The 19,581-nt window shown below is 47.9% G+C and overlaps 2 pseudogenes; one reads left to right on the top strand and one right to left on the bottom strand.

The window, feature by feature from the left end:
• Positions 1 to 6,480: 6,480 nt before the first annotated feature.
• On the bottom strand, positions 6,481 to 16,348 carry LOC125363544 (annotated as a pseudogene).
• Positions 10,214 to 11,793, top strand: LOC125363537 (annotated as a pseudogene).
• Positions 16,349 to 19,581: the final 3,233 nt, after the last annotated feature.

Below are 19,581 nucleotides of genomic sequence, written 5' to 3'. Positions count from 1 at the left end.
CATGGGTGACAGAACCCGGGGAACTGGAGGGGAAAGACTGAACTCACACCAAGGCACCAGGGGGCCCCAGGCTTTAGAAGGGCCTTAGAGCATCAGAGTCCCATCTCAGTGCAAGACCTGAGATGCAGGTGGATTTGACTTTGTGCTCATGTGGACCCGACCAGGCAGCTGAAGCTGAAGACAGAAAGGACCAGAGCTTGGGTTGGGACTGAGCTGCTCCCATGGTATGGGGAGTGGCTTTGTGGGAGAGGCAGACAGACACAGAGGAACAGGGGGTCAGGATGGAGGAGCACAGGAACAGTGTCCAGGCCCAGGGTGAGGGTTTACTGCATCCAGAGCCCCAGGTGGAGCCATGTGGTTGTCACAGAGTCACTGATACATCCCAAGTGTGGCCCTGGCCTCTGGGCTCACACAGTGTGGGCTGCACACACAGGCCTGCATGTTGGATGTGTAGCCCTGCTCCTCAGTGAAAGCCCACAGCTCAGTTTGGAGCTCTGTAACTGACTGGGGTTGGCCACTTTGCCTAGAAAGAGAATGGTGTCACTGTTTCTGTCGTAGATGTTCACCAGAAAGGGCCTGTGGAATCATAAAATTGTTGGGTTCAGTGTTGCAGACATAGGAATGATTTTCATTCCGGTGGCGGCCGCGGCTTCAGTGCCTTTCTCTGCCACATCAAGCAGAGCGCGGTGCACCACCTGTGGGGACACCAGAGTGTTACTGATGACAGCCAGGGGTGCAGGAGGAGGCAGCTGGCCCGAGGACCACCAGGGGACACCCCTGTGCCAAGTGACACCCACTGGGGGTTAGTTTTTTGAGTTCTCTGTAGATGACGGATATTAGGCCTTTGTTCCTGTGCTGGTAAAGATTCTTTCCCATATGGTTGGCTGTCTTTCTAGTTTGGTGGCTATGTCCTTAGCTGTGCAGAAACTTTTTATTTTGTAGTAGTCCCATTTGTTGAGTCTCTCCCCTATCTGTTGTTCCCCTGGGACTCTATTCAGGAAGTTCCTTCCTGTGCCTATTAGTTCTAGCGTCTTTCCTACTCTGTCCTTCAGTAGTTTCAAAGATTCAAGTCTGATGTTGAGGTCCTTGATCCATTTTGAGTTGATCTCAGTGCATGGTGATAGGCTAGGGTCTACTTTGAGTTTTCTACATATGGCTGCGCAGTTTTCCCAGCACCAGTAGTTGAAGAGGCTATGTTTTTTCCATTGTATGTCTTTAGCTCCTTTGTCGAATATCAGCTGACTGTAAGAATGCGGCTTTATTTCTGGGTCTTCTATTCTATTCCATTGGCCTTAAGGTCTGTTTTTATACGAATACCAGGCTGTTTTTTTTTTTATGATGGCTCTATAATAGAACTTGAAATCTTGTCTTTTGATAACTCCTGCACTGCTTCTTTTGCCTAGAATTGCTGTGGCTATTCTAGGTCTTTTGCTGTTCCATATGAATTTATGGGTTTTTTTCTCTATTTCAGTGAAGAATGTAGCTGGAATCTTGATGGGGATTGCATTGAATGTGTATAACATTTTGGGCAATATGGCAATTTTCACTATATTGATTCTGCCTACCCATGAGCATGGGAGGTCTTTCCATCTCCTTGTGTCCTCTTTTATTTTCCTTTTTAGATTTTTATAGTTCTCATTAAATAGGTCATTCAAGTCTTTAGTTAGGTTAATCCCTAGGTAATTTATACTTTTTTAGCTATTGTAAATGGTATTATTTCCATAATTTCCTTTTCTGCTTGTACATTGCTGGTGTACAGAAAACCTGCTGCCTTTTGTGGGTTGATTTTGTATCCTGATACTTTGTCAAAATGGTTTATTAGGTGTAGGAGTTTGTGGACTGAGTTTTTTGGGTCCTTCAGATATAAGATCATGTCGTCTGCGAATAAGGATAGCTTGATTTCTTCCTTGCTGATGTGGATCCCTTTGATGTCCTCCTCTTGCCTTATTGCTATGGCTAGGGATTCCAGCACTATGTTGAATAGAAGTGGGGAGAGTGGGCATCCTTGTCTTGTTCCTGAGTTTAGGGGTAATGGTTTTAGTGTCTCCCCATTTAATATGATATTAGAAGTTGTTCTGTTGTATGTAGCTTTTATTGTTTCAGAGAATTTTCCCTCCCTTCCTGTTCTCTCCAGAGCTTCTAACATGTATGGGTGTTGTATTTTGTCAAAGGCTTTTTGGGCATTGGCTGAGATGATGATATGGTTCTTGGTCTTAACTGTATTGATGTGGTGAATTACATTTATTGATTTAAAGATGTTGAACCATCCTTGTGTCTGTGGGATGAAGCCTACTTGATCATGATGTATAATTTTCTTGATTAATTTCTGGATCATGTTAGCTAGTATTTTGTTGAGGAGCTTTGCTTCTGTGTTCATTAGTGATATTGGTCTATAGTTCTCTTTTTTGTTGTTGGGTCTTTGCCTGGTTTGCGGATGTGTATAATATTAGCTTCATAGAATGAGTTTGGGATTTCTCCCTCTGTTTGTATTTCGTGAAAGAGCTTGAGGAGTATTGGTATTAGCTCCTCACTAAAGGTTTTATAGAATTCTTTGGTGAATCCATCCGGGCCTGGGCTTTTCTTTGTTGGGAAGCTCTTGATTACTTCCTGTGTCTCGCTGTAAGTTATTGACTTATTTAGTTGATTTATTTCGTCTTAATTCCATTTGGACAGTTTATACTTCTCTAAGAATTGATCCATTTCTGGAAAAGTATCATTCTTTAGTGAGTAGAGGTTCTGGAAATAGGTCCTTATGATTGTTTGAATATCCTGTGTATTTGGTGTAATTTTTCCGGTGGAGTCCCTGATCTTACAGATATGAGTCTCTCCTTTTCTTTTTTTTGTAAGTCTTGCAAGGGGTCTGTCAATTTCTTTTATTCTCTCAAAGGACCAGCTTTTAGTTTTCTTTGTTGAATGTTCTTTCTATTTTCAATCAGATTTGTCTCTTCTTTAATCTTTGTGATCTCTCTCCTCCTAGTCGTTTTAGATTCAGTTTTTTCTGGTTTCTCCAGACGTTTTAGCTGCATCATGAGGTTAGTCCCCTGATCTGATTCCATTCTTTTAATGTGTGCGCTGAGGGCAATGATCATGCCCCTCAGCACTGCCTTAGCTGCATCCCATAGGTTTCTTTGTGATGTATTTTCATTGTTATTGTGGCTTATTAATTCGTTAATTTCGTCCTTAATTTTCTCTGTGACCCAAGTGTTAGATAACAGAGAGGGGTTTAACCTCCAAGAATTTGTGTAGCCTCTGTGGTATTCTTTGATATTGAGGATTACCTTGATTCCACTGTGATCAGGTAAAATACATGGGATAATTTCAATACTCTTGTATTTGCTGAGGTTCTTTGTGTAGACTATGACATGATCTATTTTGGAGTATGTTCCATGGGCTGCTGAGAAGAATGTGTATTGGGTCTCTGTAGGGTGAAAAACTCTGTACAGATCTGTCAGATCCTCTAGTTGCTCTGGATCAAGAGAGCTCACCACTCAGATTGAGAATTTCCACTGAGGGGTGGCTCGCCCATCTGTGAGCAGTGTTTCTGTCAGAGCAGGTGTTGCTGTTGAGGTGTGGCCTGCCCACCTGTGTGGAGTGTGCCTATCAGAGCGATCTTTGCTGTTGAGGAGCAGCTTGCCCACTTGCGCACTCCTGTGAGGTGGGGGGGGGGGGTGGGCGGGAGATCCACTTGCTGAAGGGCTAGCATGATGACCCACACAGGCCCTCCAGGGGGCACCTGTGTGTGCGCTCTTGTGCTTCTTTTGGGGGGCATGCTGCCCAAGATTGTTGGAAGGTGCTTGTAGTCTCTCACGTATCTACTGTGGGGGTGGTATGTGTGGTCCCCAGCAGGTTCCAGTGTCTGGATGTGGATTGGTGCCCACAGATTCTCTGCATCTCTGCTGTGAGGGGTGTGTGTGTGCTCAGGCTCAGTCTACCCTGCTGGGAAGTTATTGCACACCAGCAAAGCTGTGACGTGCATACAAGGGTGCCTCACGTGGCATTAAAAGGCCTATAAGTCCCCAGGTCCCTGCTGGGAAGGCTGGCTCATTTGGACAGATTTAGGCTCCCCAGTTGAGGTTTTGGGGGACGCTGCCTAAGGTGTCTCCCAGCCACTTTGTTGGGTGCTGCTCTGCCACTGCTAGCTCCTGTGTCCTCTCAGGAGCTGTAGGGGCCTAGAGCCACCACATTTGGGGCTCTTTTTTTCCCTTGGGGCAGGGAGGAAGTGGGTGTGGCAATCGATTTTTTGGCGGTGGATGTCCTGGCTCTCCCTGTCCGCGCTCCCTGGTTACCCTGCCTGCTGTTGTTGTCTGCTCCCGGCTGGCCGTTCGGTCCTGCGCCTCCGGTCCCTCACCGACATCTGTCTCGGTCTGGTCTGCACGCCATCTGGAGCCCATGGAGCTCCTGCAGTCTGGTCCCTGCACTCATGGCAGAACTTTTCTGCTGTTGCTTCTGTGGTCGCTGATGGCCTAGGGTCCTGTTTACCGGCACTGGTGCCACTTTTCCAGCCTGGCCCCGTTTGGGCCGGAGTCGGGAGGGTACCCTGGAGTTTTCTGGCCCCGTGCAGGTTATAGGCTTTTCTTTCTTTGTTGTTTTTTTTGTTTCCTGTGTTTCTCTGTTTGTTCTGGTTGTTGGGTTTGCTGGTCTCTGGATGGAGAGTTGGATGTTGGATTTCCCAGCTCACTATATGGATGGAGCGAGTTGGGGTGCCTCCCTATTATGATGGAGCCATCTTCTCTCCCTTGTGATACTCTTGTCTCCATTCATCAGCAAAAAGCCAAAGGTGGAGCTGTGGCCCCACTGGTAGAGTGCCAAACTGGAGTGACAAAGCTAAGCAACAGTGCCCCGATCCTGAATTGAATACACACTACCAGCCCACTCACAAACACACACATCACAAGCATTCGGTTTAGATCCATCCCTCTTTGAATAACTGTTTTATGTTCTTCAGTTCTCGGGATATTGCCACCATTGAATACATATTCAATTACATTATTTAATTGAATTGAGGATGGAATTCTTGCATGCTAAATGGACTCTTGCATGCTAAAGTGGATTGGAATTGAAGATTCATCTAGTCCTGAAGCCAGGTTCCTTCTGTCTCATTTGTCTGCCACCCCAGTGGATTTTGCAGGCACCATGTATACAAGGTGCTGTGTGGCACATTGCTTTCCAGGGACTGAGAGAAAGGAAGAGAAATTGCAAAAAAGCAAAGCATAAGCCATCTAAGGCAGCATCTAGACCCCTCCAGAGCAAGGTCCTCCACTTATAACAGGGGATGTTAGGTGCTCTACAGGGAAGAAGACAAATCCAGGAACTTCCTAGTCAGAATAAGAGCAGGGATGCTGAACCTCCAGTCCAAGCACTCACCCTGTTCAGTGAGCACTACCCACTCCTGGCTGACCTGGGCCCAGCATGGCTGACACAGCAGCCCCTGGGCTTCAGTTCACTGCTGAGGTCACCTGGGGAAGGGGTGTCTGGATTCAGCCAACTCAGAGCCTGTGCCTCTTCTGTGGCAGCCCACCACAGGGCCTTGGGGAAGAAAAGGACCTGGGGCCTTTTGGTCATGCTCACATGCCTTGGGCTGCTCTGCTTGCAAAGATTCCTTTGGACTTGGAGGTGAGGGGCAAGGGGCATGCCTGATGATCTTCTGTGACATCATCCACCTCCCAGGACCAGAAGGGCTGGAGGGACTTTGTGTTTCAAGGCCTCAGTCAACCGAAGAGGCCTATTGAGTAGTTCCCCAGAGCAGAACCTCACATTCTTCCCACTGAACCACAACTCCAACGCTAGTGGGTTGGCTTTTCTTTTCTTGTTTTTTTTTGGACTGAGACTGGACACAAACATGGTCTGACGGGTTCATTCAATGGCTAGGACTGGTGCCAGTAGTGCTCCATGGTTAGAGATGATGACCATTGCCTTTGTTGTTGCTGGAAGGCAAACCTGAGCTGTGTGCTCATTGTTCCTAGGCTTCCACGTGTATTCTGGTGCCAAGGTCAGAGTGCATTAGACAACTGAGTCCTTCTATGAACCCACAAATAGCTACTGGCAATAAGTTGGAGGAGCAGGGAGGAGTGGTGGATAAAAGGGGGGTCATAAAAGCTGGTCCCCAGCAGCTGCAGGAGTGAAAACACCAGGGGGCCTAGAGCCCCAGCAAGAGGCCATCGGTGATACAACCTGGGTAACTGAAGGGGAAAGACTGAACTCACATCAAGACACCAGGTGGTGCCAGAGTTAGGAAGGTGCTTAGAGCAACAGAGTCCCATCTCAGTGCTGGGCCTGAGATCCAGGTGGATTTGACTTTGTGCTCATGTGGACCCGACCAGGCTGTTGAAGTTGAAGGCAGAAATGATGCGAGCGTGGGTTGGGACTGAGCTGCTCCCTTGGTGGGAGTGGCTTTGCAGGAGAGGCAGACAGATACAGAGAAACAGGGGGGTCAGGAGGGAGGGGCACAGGAACAGAGTCCAGGCCCAGGGTGAGGGTTTACTGTGGCCAGAGCCCCAGGAGGAGCTGTGTGGTTGTCACAGAGTCACTGCCACCTCCCCAGTGTGGCCCTGGCCACTGGGCTCACGGAGCATGGGCTGCACACACAGGCCTCCATGTTGGATGTGTAGCCCTGCTCCTCAGTGAAAGCCCACAGCTCAGTTAGGAGCTCTGTGACTGACTGGGGTTGGCCACTTTGGCTAGAAAGAGAATGGTGTCACTGTTTGTGTCGTAGATCTTCATCAGAAAGGGCCTGTCGAATCGTATAATTATTGGGTTCAGTATTGCAGACGAATTTGAGAGTTTAATTCCGGTGGCTGCTGCGGCTTCAGTGCCTTCTTCTGCCACATCAAGCAGAGCGCGGTGCACCACCTGTGGGGACACCAGAGTGTTACTGATGACAGCCAGGGATTCAGGAGGAGGCAGCCTGCCCGAGGACCACCAGGGGACACCCCTGCACCAAGCGTCACCCAGTGGCCTGTCTCCTTGCTCTTCCTCCCTCCACCAGCTGGCTGCTTGTGCTGTCTGAGATGCACAGACCGAAGAGATTCCCTCAGAGCCACAGGGGTGAAGGTGAGGCGCCCTGGCCACGGTCTTCTCTGTCTGAGCCCAGAAACTTCCCTGCTGCTAAATTATACTTCTGTGAGGAGGGGCAGGGTTAGATCTAGGTATTTTTCTGTCAGCAGCTTCCATCTTGAAGCCGACAAGCCTGTGTTGGCCAGGGGCAGAGCGCCTGCTGCAGCCACTATGGATCACTCCGCTGTGTGGCGTGGTTCAAGGCTTTGCATGCTGGGAGCAACTAGGCACTCCCTTCTCCTTTCCATAGGTCTAAGCTTGGGCCAGGGGCCCAGGATGTTGGGGTTGTAGTGGCATGTTGCAGTATTGCTCCTTTGTTTTCACTGACATGCTTCTAGAAATGCAGTTAGAGGATCCCACCATGCCTTCTTTCAGGCTCTCGGCATACAATATTTACTCTATCATTCTGGTCACTTCTCCCTTTGAGCTCTACTACCTCATTGGCTCCTGGGTACTAGCCGGGAATTCTTGCCCTAAAGAGAGAAGAGGGGGAGGCCTGTGTCCTCACAGTGGAGTGTGCCTGGTGCCTGCAGCTGTTCAAGGCCAAGGCCAGGCTCTTTCCCATGCTGGGCTTCTGGAGGGGCCTCCAGTTACAAGGCAGTGGGTTGGGGGAGGGGACTGCTATCATTGCATTATGGCAGGAGGAGGAGCAGGGCAGGGGCATGGTCGGGAGGGGGCGGAGACTGGATATGGGCAAGTGTTAGTGTCTGTCCACATTCACCAGTCCCCTCCCCAAGTGCTCACTGGCCCATTCAAGCCCAGGCGTGGTGCATGGACAGCTGGAAGCTGACCACTCACCTGGGTGACCTGCAGTTGGTGACATGTTGTTATTCCTGACAGGTCACTCTGTATGTAGAAGGCTTTCCTGATGCCCATCTGGGGAAGAATGCTCTGCAGTTCATAGCTGCCCGAGATGGAAAACTTGGGCAGGTAGAGCTCATCTATGAACCTGGAGAAGAAGACAACTGCGAAACACCACATCATAGCAATCCCTGGCTCGCAGCCCAAGGTATATGAGATCCTCCACTTTCACTTCTTCCTTCTGTAGAGAAGACCTCATTCCTTCCCTTTCTGGAATCCTTCTTGTTACTCATGGATTGTCTGGTAACAACTGTAAGTGCCCGTATGCCCCAGGAATTGTGCCAGGGTAGAATAGCTACTACACCTAAGTCTTTTCAAGGCATTGCTGCAGCTTAGACGTTTCTTTCCGTGGCCTGGCTGGTCTTCGATTTATCCAGGACTTGATTCCTACTTATACAATAGGTGTCTCTCCTGAAAGGCTGCCCATATGGGCTCTGCCTGAGCTCCTGGCTACCCCTGACTGATCTCTCCTGCCCCATGATTGCCCCCTCAGTCTTGTCTCCACCAAGTAACCAGGAGATCCCCTTACAACAGCATCCAAGTTCATCTCTCCTGGAAAACCCCAGAGGAGGAAGGTCAGGGATTTCCAGGGGTCTCCATGGCTCTGCATGGCCCTGACCTCTCCTGCTGTCCCATTCTTCCTGGACTGCAGCTATCTGGCAGAACGTTGAAAGCAAACATGCTGGGCTTGCTGGCTTTAGAGGCTTTGTGCTGGCCGTTCCCTGGTTTGGGACCCCTTTCCCAACTCACATGGGACTCTGTCACCTCCCCTCACCTTTGACCTAGTATCTGTGCAATGACACAATTACAGACTCCCTCCAGGTCCAGCTCCAGCCTGCGGGACACTTGGACCTTCCCAACTCTCACCTTCTTATTTACCATATGCTTTACTGACTTATGTTCCTCTCTCCCTCTTTCTCTCCTCTCAATTACAACATTAGCTACCTAGGGTAGGAACTAGAAAATTGTGTGGTTTTGCCTCTAATATATGGTAGGACCTAAATCTATGCATAGCACGTAGTAAGTATTTAACTTTTTGTACCAGTCCTGGGCTTCAACTCAGGGCCTGGGTGCCGTCCCTGAGGTATTTAGCTCAAGGTTATTGCTCTACCCCATGTGCCATGGCTCCATTTCCAACTTTTGTTAGTCATTTGGAAATAAGAAACTCACCGCTTTTCTTTCTGTGCTCTATTGAAACAAGTTCCTCATATCTCAACCTCCTAAGTAGTCAGGATTACAAGAAGCATGAGCCCCAATTGCCTGGCCTAGTATGTGTTTAAAGTAATCACTCAGCTAATGCAGCACTGAAATGAATGACTCAGAGATGAACATAATGTTGCATGTGTGCAGAGCTGATTCTTGGAGCCTGACTCACTTTGCCTTCAAATGACCAAAGGGCTCCATCTCCTTCTGTCTTTACCCAAACATGGAGACTGGGGAATACCTCAAAAATTGCTCCTGAAACTAGAAGCCATGAGAACTTCATCTTCTTGTTTTATCTGATGTCATAAACTAAGGAAGAATAAACAATCAGGCGAGGCAGCAGAGCCCAAATCACCCCAGATTCCTCCAGTGCCTGTGTGACTTTCCCAGCCCTGAGCATCAGACATGGCCGGGCCCTGAGATGAGTCACGCAGTCTCAGCGAGCTGGGAATTAGGGGAGCCGGCTGGTGGGGCAAACGCACCTGGGCTTCAGGTTGTTCCTCCACCTGGCCAGGGTCTCTGGGAGCAGCTCAGCTTCCACCTTCTGCATTTTGCCCTGGTCGGGAAGGATGAGGAGGGCGCTGGCGTTGCCTAAGTACTTCAGCTCCACCACGGTGCAGGACAGCACCTTGTCCCGCAAGTAGGGTACAGTCAGGTCCTCAACCTTCATCATGGGCACCTGCACGGATCAGCTCTTGCTCAGGTAGAACCTGGACTCCATGGTATCCCTGGGGTCAAAGGGTGTCTTCCACTTGGCTGCAGGCAAACAATTGATCAGAGACCATGAGAGAGCTATCTTGTTCGGCTTTGGAGCAATGCTGGCCCCAGGCTGTCTACAGCCACCCACAGTCCCTCCTAGCGGGGAGCCCTGGCTGGGTGAGGAGAAATCCTTGGGCTAATGGAAAGGTTCTTGGGGTTACGGAGAGATCCACACATCTGGCATGGAAAGAGGGTTGTGTTCTCCCGGGTTTCCCGCCTCCTCCGACCGAGTGGTGACTTAAGCCATGGATCAGAGTGCAGTGAAGCCCATATTTTCCCCCTTCCTTGTAGCCGAGTTGAGGAGCTCACGGCACGAGGCCCCTTCGCTCCGGCCCGAGATGAACCTGGCGGCAGAAGCCGAGTTCAACATCCTCCTGGCCACCGACTCTTACAAGGTTTCTCACTATAAACAATACCCACCCAACACAAGATAAGTTTATTCCTACTTTGAAAGCCATGAAAAGAAGACAGAAAACTCCAAAAATGAGTGACAAGTTAGCAACTCTCAGAATGCCTTTAGAAATGTAAACAGGACATGTATATTCTTTTAGGTAAAGCAGTGACCAAAGAAAAAATCCAGGAAGCCAAAGAGGTGTACAAAGAACATTTCCAGGATGATGTCTTTAATGAAAAGGGATGGAACTACATTCTTGAGCAATACGATGGTCATCTTCCAATGGAAGTGAAGGCTGTGCCCGAGGATGCTGTCATTCCCAGAGGAAATGTTCTCTTCACAGTGGAAAACACAGATGCAGAGTGCTACTGGTTTACAACCTGGATTGAGACTATTCTTGTTCAATCCTGGTATCCAATCACAGTGGCCACAAATTCGAGGGAGCAGAAGTAAATATTGGCCAAATACTTATTAGAAATTCTGGAAACTTAGGTGGTCTGGAATATAAGTTACACAATTTTAGCTACAGAGGAGTCTCTTCCCAAGAGACTGCTGGCATTGGGGCATCTGCTCATTTGGTTAACTTCAAAGGAACAGATACAGTAGCAGGGATTGCGCTAATTAAAAAATATTATGGAACAAAAGATCCTGTTCCAGGCTATTGTGTACCAGCAGAAGAACACAGTACCATAACAGCTTGGGGGAAAATATCATGAAAAAGATGCTTTTGAACATATAGTAACAAAGTTTTCATCGGTGCCTGTACTATGGTCAGTGATAGCTATGACATTTATAATGCATGTGAGAAAATATGGGGTGAAGATCTAAGACATTTAATAGTATCAAGAAGTACAGAGGCACCACTGATAATCAGACCTGATTCTGGAAATCCCCTGGACACTGTATTAAAGGTTTTGGGTATTTTAGGTAAGAAGTTTCCTGTTCTTGAGAACTCCAAGGGCTACAAGTTGTTGCCACCCTATCTCAGAGTCATTCAAGGGGATGGAGTCGATAGTTATACCTTACAGGAGATTGTAGAAGGCATGAAACAAAAAAAGCAGAGTGTTCAAAATGTTTCCTTTGGTTCTGGTGGAGCTTTGCTACAGAAGTTGACAAGAGATCTTTTGAATTGTTCCTTAAGTGTAGCTATGTTGTAACCACTGGCCTTGGGATTTATGTCTTCAGGGACCCAGTTGCTGATCCCAACAAAAGTTCCAAAAAGGGCCCATTATCTTTACATAGGACACCAGCTGGCAATTTTGTTACACTAGAGGTAGGAAAAGGAGACCTAGAAGAATTGGTCACGATCTTCTCCATACAGTTTTCAAGAACCGGAAGGTGACAAAAAGCTACTCCTTTGATGAAGTCAGAAAATATGCACAGCTGAATATGGAACTGGAAGCAGCACCTCATTAGGCTTTGCCTTAGGCCTGGGTGTGCATGTGTGTGCGTATGTGTAAACATGCCTGTATACACCTGTGTGTATATAATGTGTAATGTTTATTGTATAGCTATGTGGGAGTTCGTTGTGTTTTATGATACATTACAGCCTAACTATTTGTTGGTTCATGAACATACTGCCCTTTTTTTGCCAGTGTCTAAGTGATCTCAGAATCAGAAATACACATAACCATGTAAAAGATTAATGCTAAAGTGAGCTTTTTAGGGCCCTTTGCCAATAGGTAGTAATCCAATCTGGTATTGATCTTTTCACAAATAACAGAACTGAGAAACTTTTATGTGTAACTAAAGATCACATAAAACAGATTTGCATACAATTATCATGATTGCTTTATGTTTCTATTTCACTTGTATTTTTGTACAAACAAGATGGTGTAAGATATATTTTAAGTTTCAGTGATTTAACAGTCTTTCCAACTTTTCGTGTTTTTTATGAGCACAGACGTTCAAGAAAATACTTGAAAATAAATTACATTGCCTTTTGTCCATTAATCAGCAAGTATAACATGGTCTTAACAAAGTTGTTTGTGTTATTGTACAATTTGGAAATTATGTCAAGACATACCCTCTAGAATTAGACCTCACTGCCCCTTGTGGAAGATGTACTCATCATTCTACACTAAAGAAAATAGTGGTTCTTACTGGAATGTCTAGGCACTCTACAGTTATATATCGTGGTCATGGTAATGTATCAGTGAAATGCCAAATTCGAAAGGCCTGTACTGCAATTTTATATGGCAGGTATTGCCTGTGGCTCTAATATGCACCCCAAGATTTTAAGGAGATAATGTTTTTAGAAAGATTTTCTGCTTCCAATATAGAATATATACATAAATGTACAGTATTGACCAATGTGGAGGTAGTGCATTTAAAAGTAATTACACTTCTGAATGTATTTTTCATATCCTATAGTCGGTATGACTGAAATGATTTACTGGAATGGGTAGTGAGTGTACTTGTTTTAATGATTTTGATTCTGTTATGTTTTCCATTAAGTTTTTTTTAAAAATTCAAGTTGGATATTAAACTGTTTGGAATCATTTATTAATTTAAATCATATCCCTTAATAACAATCAGGTTCTTAAATAAGGATAAGTTATCCCCAGTGAAAAGCATGGTAACATGAACTTTTGATAGTAGTGTCTTGACTAAATACAGAGTTGGCTAAATTTTTAAAGTGTTCAACGCCAAAATGTTAAGTGACTAACTGCTAAATTGAGTCAGTCAGCAAAACTAGAGACCACTTTCTTGACTCATCTATGCAGGTCTGTTCTTCTAAGGCAAGGCCAGCCAGCTCTGCGCCACAATCCAAATCTGACAGACTGCTCCTTTGTTTGTCAATACCTGTCTATGGATGCTTTCCCACTACAGTGGCAGAAGTTGTAACAGAGACTAAATTTAATCCACAAAGCCTTTGCACAAAATCACCACAAAGTTTGCCAGCTGTCATCAAGGAGCAGAGTTAAGAATAATGTTGGTTTGAGGGTTTCGAATTAGAAGACTAGTTTATGAAAATTTTAACAACATGGTAATAAATAAGAAGTTCTAAGGCCATAAGTTATCTAAGAAGTTAATGTGAGAAAAATATTTTATCTAATTCTGTCATGAGAGTTTAATAAAGTAAGCTATTCTGGTCCATGTGGTATTAAAAGGAATATAGGTTTTTACAGATAATCTAAACACTTAGAACAATAAGTAGTATTCACATTTAGTAAGCATCTTCATGCTATGATCCATAATTAGAGATTTTGGGTTTTATTGTACTCATGTAAAGGTAGCATTAAAAAGACAAAACTTCACAAAGTATGTTAAAGGGCTTATAGAGAATTGAAAGTATTTATTATTACCAATAACAGCCTTGATAGCCAGGATAATTTTTTCCCTGTGTGAACATTGGAATTATACGACAGGCAGTATTCTTTGTGTTCTGTGGATTTCAGCAGCTAACATTCAGTGAATGCGGAATAAAGTCTACATTTGTACCTGAACACAGAGCAGAAGATAGAAAGGTTACTTCTGTTAGCTCTGAATTTCTCTCACTAAGCCATGGATATTTGGCCATCCCTATTCCGAGCACCCAATGGTTACTGTGATTGTCAAATAAAATTGTGCTGTGTGTCAATCTTAAATCAGCCTAACTCTTCCTGACTAGAAAAGCAAATAGCCTCATATGGGTTTAAAATATTGGATTTGTAGTTGGCATTAATGAATTAATCCTCTGTTCATATTTTAAATAGGGGTTAAGACTCTGGAGTTATTTGTACCCTATAACCATTATAAAGTAAAATGGGTTTTTATGATTACTCCTTATTGCCTTTCTTTTTTTTTTTTTTAGAAATATTTCTGGGTTTTTTTGTTTGTTTGTTTGTTTTGTTTTTGTTTTTGGCCAGTCCTGGGGCTTGGACTCAGGGCCTGAGCACTGTCCCTGGCTTCTTTTTGCTCAAGGCTAGCACTCTGCCACTGTAGCCACAGCGCCACTTCTGGCCATCTTGTATATATGTGGTGCTGAGGAATCCAACCCAGGGCTTCATGTATACAAGGCAAGCACTCTTGCCACTAAGCCATATCCCCAGCCCTTGCCTTTCTTGAAGTACATTGTTATGAAAAATGTAGATCTATTAGTGAAAAAAAAAGAAAGAGGGTTGTGAAAATATGACATGGTACTGGTGCTAAATGGAAGTCAGTACAAATCTCTGGGATTAGGAGAAAGGGATGGGGGTTAGAAAGTGGGGGGGGCAGGGGAGGAGGCAGGACAACAGAAGGTGCTGGAGGCTGGGACAAGCAGGGAACCCTTAGTTCTTAAAAATGAAGTAAGTAATTATGAGTCCCAGACACTACAGGATGTGAACCTACAACAACACCTCCCAGTTCCCGCACACCCCTTAATTCTCTATTCCCCTGCCTGTGGCTTGTGGCTTTTGGTGAGAGCAGAAAGAGAGACTGAGCTCTACCTGTAACTTGGTGCAGGGACAGTAACGAAACCCCGGGAGTTCCCTGTGGTCTCAGGGCCATTCTATTCCAGGCGGCTGTGGGCCCAGCCAGGCCTGTCCTCTCCTAACTCCAGCCCTGCTCCCTCTGCACTGTGGTCTCCATGACTGGCTGGGTTTCCTGTCTGTAACCTAAGACCCTCCCATCTTTCTACTCTGGGCCATCCCCGGTTCAGCCTCAGACCCAAAGCCAGCCATGGCACAGTGCGGTTGGGTTTCCATCTCAGCCTCTGGGCTCTCCACATGGCTTCATGATCCGGGGGAAATCACATGGGTGTTGCTCCTGGGGTCTCAGAATGGGCTCTTGTCACCACCACCTGTGCGCCCTCAGCATGGCAGGCTCAGCCCTCTGCTTTCTCCCTCCTCCCCCGTCAGTCCTCTTCCCCCAGGACTGGGTCACAGGCACTGTCCTTCAGGCTGAAGTTTGCACTGCACCCCCAGGCGGTTGAGGTGGGCATTGCTGGGATGCTATCAGTGTGATCAGAATCCAGGGTGCACAGAACATGGAGTCTGCTCCTCCCAGAGGCTCTTCCCCAGGTGGGGCCATGCTAGAGAAGGGCCAGGTTGTAGAACTTCAGGGTGGCCACGCTTCTTAGGGGCCTTCTTATCTTTCCCCTTGGAGATGGCCCCTGCACCCCAGCCGGATCCCCACCAGAGACAAAGCCGTCTACCCAGCAGAGACATGCCTGTTCCTGCAGGTGCAGGCCAGGCGCATCCAGGCTTGCTGGGGCCGTGGGCATTCCCACCATGTCCCATAGTGGTTCTGTAGGAAAGGGTGTGGACCTCGCCCAGCTTGGAGCACTGGTACCTGCTGTGTTCTGGGTAAATTTAGACCAGAGCCTTGGTTAAGGAGTTGCCCAAAGTGAGTCCAGGCTCTACAACCCCCATGAAGACAACTAGACACTGGGCGGAGCCTGGGGTCTGTGTCACCCCAACCCCAGCAATTCCTGTCCAGGGCACACAGGTCACCCTGAGAGCTCAGAACTCTGTTTCCTCCCGACCCCATCACAGGTGCTCACCTTTCAAGAAGATGTAATTCACCAGAATCAGGGCCGTGTCCCGGTCCAGGTTGCTGATCAGGTCTTGGATCTTCCCGTGGGTCTCATTCCTGACAAAGTCATTGATGAGCTGCTCAGCGGCTGCTGGCTGCTCGAAGTCGGTGGGGACAACCTGGGCCGCGTACAGGGCGCGCGCATCGTCCAGGAACGAGGCCAGCACCTCCAGCTGCTCTCGGATGAACATGGCGTTGCCCGTGCTGAGCTCGTGTGCGCATGAGGGGCTGGAAGCCCTGGTGGATGTCGGCCACCCAGCTCTGTGTGGGGCTGAACTTCAGGCCTTTCATGATCTCTGCCAGGGTGGTTCCTCGGGCCCCCAGGCCAAGCAAGGCCACGCTGGTAGAGATGCTCACAGGGGAGAAGATGACATTCTCCTCAGGCTTTGTGAGGACCAACAACTTATAGAGGTCCAAGGCAAATTGGGTGTTGCTAGAGGCAACGGTGCGGAGCATGTCTGCCTGCATAGCCTTGTTCTGCTCCTCCTGGACTGGGCTCTCCTCGTCCACTGTGCCTCCAGGGTGGCAGCAAACAGCCACCAAGAGCCCCAGAACCAGGGCTAGCACCGTTCTCTTCATTCTGGAAAGAAAGAAGCCTTTAAGCTTTGGAGGATCAGCTGGTGCCCTCAGCCGCCATCTCCTATGGCCTCCCACTCTGCCTGCATTCTGACCCTGCACCCTCCCCCCCTCACCATTGGCTGTGTGATCACCCCTGAAGTTTCTGGAAGGTGATGAACTGGTTATTCAACAGGTCCTGTGGTTCTTTCTCCCAAAGAGGAAATTGCTTTCAATGCTAGAGTGTGTGTGTGTGTGTGTGTGTGTGTGTGTGTGTGTGTGTGTGTGTGAGAGAGAGAGAGAGAGAGAGAGACAGCAAGAGAGTGAGGGAGAGAGAGACATTGTTTTTATTTGTCCTTTTCCTGGTCCCAGAGCAATCCAAGAGCACTGCACACTTGCTGGGCTCTTTACGTAGGCAGCACCTAGGCTAGGTCAGGCCAGTGCCTAAAAGTAGCCCAGATAAATTGAGAGTACCACACAAGCCTTCTTGGAATGGACTTGGAGCTCTGATGGCTCCAGCCATGTTTGTTGATTATTGAGTTGGCATAAAGACTCAGCAGCTGTGGAATATTCTTTCAAGCCCTCCAGGTTTGGGTGTGGTCATTTTTTCCACCTTCAGGCTGGACAGGCCTTCAGGTGAGGAGAAAGCAGAACGCATATTTGGGGGGAAGGATCAGACAATCCCCCAGGGCCTTGGATCCCCCCTTCCTGCAGCATGTCCTGTGCTCAGGTGACACAAGTGATGCAGGTGGCTGGCTCCCCAAGGCGTCCCCTAGAGTCGCCTCCTTCCACATGAGACTGGAGCTGTGCACAGTGACCTGAGTGCAAAGCCTGTCACTAGCAACAGAGTTCCTCCCTGTCAGCCTCTGCCAGCTCTGTCCTGGCCTTCAGAGGAGAAGGGAGGAGGGGAAAGGAAGGAGATGAGGAGACAGGGAGCAGGAAGAGAGAGGAAGGAGGGCGTGAGGAGAAAGTTGAGGGAAAAAGAGGAGGAAGGGCCAAGGAGGACTGGGGAGAGGGAGGAGGGGAGAGGAGAAGGGAGGAGCAATTAGAGGAGAGATGGGGCAAGAGGAAAAAGAGAGAAGATGAGGGAGAGAGGAAGAGAGAGAGAGAGAGAGGGAGAGGACAGGAGAGACAGAGGATGGGGGAAGAGGAAAAGAGGAAGAGGAGCAGGGGTGAGGGGCCTGGCATCCTGGAAATCCTTTCTACAACCCGGGGGACAGTGGTGGCCTGTTTGTTTCTAGTGTTGTTTCCTATCTGTTTCAACCACTGCTTTAGGAATAGGTTCAACAACAGTATCCCCACCGCACCCTGCTGTTCATTTCAGTTCTCCATGCTGGAGGTCTGGCTCTATTGCTGAGATCTAGCTCTCTCACTCTCTCTCTCTCTCTCCCTCTCTCCCTCCCTCCCTCTCTCTCTCTCTGTTTATGGCTGACTGGGAACCTGGTTGAGAATTGGGGACCCCACCCCACTGACACACTACCCATGGGATCCCTCAAACCACTATGGGGCTTTCGATGTCTGCCCCAGAGGTCCATTTCCACAACCCCCTTCCTGACAGAGGCCCCAGTGCCAGGCCAGGGCGTGGCAGCTCCTCTCTCCTTCCAGTGATGCACACAGAGCCCACAGGCGCCATCATCCCGCCCTGCCCCCTCTGCAGGTGTGCACACATCTATCTGGACGGACCCTCTCCAACCACATCCCACAACTGTCCCGACTCCCACCCTGCAGCCCTGGGCTCGGTGCCTAGACCCCCACCCTCCACAAGTCCTGGGTTCCAGACCACAGCCAGCACCACCCAGCAGCCATGGGGCCTTCACTCCCAGGGACAAACCTCAGCGATGCCTGCCCAGAGCTGCTGTCCAGAGGGAGATGGTCACCCAGCTGGAATGCAGGGTTTTCTGGTCTGATCTCTAATGGCTTTTTATGCCTGTGAAGAGCTCCTCCTCCTACTACTTAGGAAATGCTGACAGAGACAATCAATGCTGTCTTCCGAATGGAAATGGCCAGATGATCACTTCTTGTAAAAGGGAAATCTACTGGGGATATCCAGTTACATGACCCTCCCCCAATCCTGTTCTTTATAAACAACATCACAATCCCCTTTATCTCCTTAATATGTTTTCTGTTCATGAATGGTCACAGAGGCTTATGGACAAACCTTGTATGTATGAAGAAAGAGAGGAATGCCATGTAACTCACATGTTGGTGGACTTATTTCCAAGTCTCTATTTAAAATTATCTGTGTTTGGAAAAAAAATTCTGTGTTCAGAGAATGGTTTCCGGTGTGACACTGATCAAGATGAACTCATAAACAGACGTGTTGAACTGAAACCCCTCCGTACATGTACTTACAAATAATTCTTTTAAACAAAGTAAAAGCAGAACCATCTTTACTTGTGAAAATCCAAGCACTGTGTGTGCGTGTGTGTGTGTGTGTGTTTGCTATGTCTCTCAGTGTACATTTAGATACAGTAGGGTGTGCTTTCCCAGGGGTTTGTAGGTCTCAGGTCTCTGTCCCTCCCCACATGCGCACCAAGAGATGTTGGAGGCAGGATATCCAGAGAACCCTTGCTAGGGGGCCCCAGTCCCCCGGCTCTCTGGGTCATTGGGGCCTCCTTTGCCTTGGCTTCCTACCTCCCCTGCCTCTTCGACTGCTTCAAGTTGAATAACTTTGACATTCAGGTCTCCTCCTACTTCATTTCGGGCCTTCCTTGGGCTCCTAACCAAACTCTCCTCCATGACAGCTCCTGAGAACCCTGGGTGGAATCCTCCCAGGTTTCACCAAGTCAGGTTTGGAAACCTCTGGATTAGCAGAGAGCTGATAGCTTGAGCCTGAGGGCTTTGGTCTGTTTCCTGAGGCTGCTACTCACTACCTGTGTGACCTCTGGTCCTTATGTCTGGCCTTCCTGATGTCTAAGAGGCAAGATGATGGGAAGGAAGCAGGCAGCTCATTCTGAGAAATGCACTGCTGGCTAGTCTCCAGCTTGGATAACCACTGTGGAGTATCCTTTCAGAGTCAGATGAGGTTGGGTTCCAGTGGCTCATATCTGTAATCCTAGGTACATAAAAGGCTGAGATCTGACTCAGATCTGGCTTCAAACCAGATCCACAGTCCACAAAGTCTGTGAGACTCTTGTCTCCATTCACCAGTAGAAAGCCAAGGGTAGAGCTGTGGCCCCACTGGTAGAGTGCCAAACTGGAGTGAGAAAGCTAAGCAACAGTGCCCAGATCCTCAATTGAATACATACTACCAGCCC

The sequence above is a fragment of the Perognathus longimembris genome, chromosome 14 (genome assembly GCF_023159225.1).
Source record: "Perognathus longimembris pacificus isolate PPM17 chromosome 14, ASM2315922v1, whole genome shotgun sequence".
Lineage (NCBI taxonomy): Eukaryota > Metazoa > Chordata > Mammalia > Rodentia > Heteromyidae > Perognathus > Perognathus longimembris.
The sequence above is the reverse complement of the archived record's forward strand: the minus strand, read 5'-3'. Positions and strand labels throughout refer to the sequence as shown.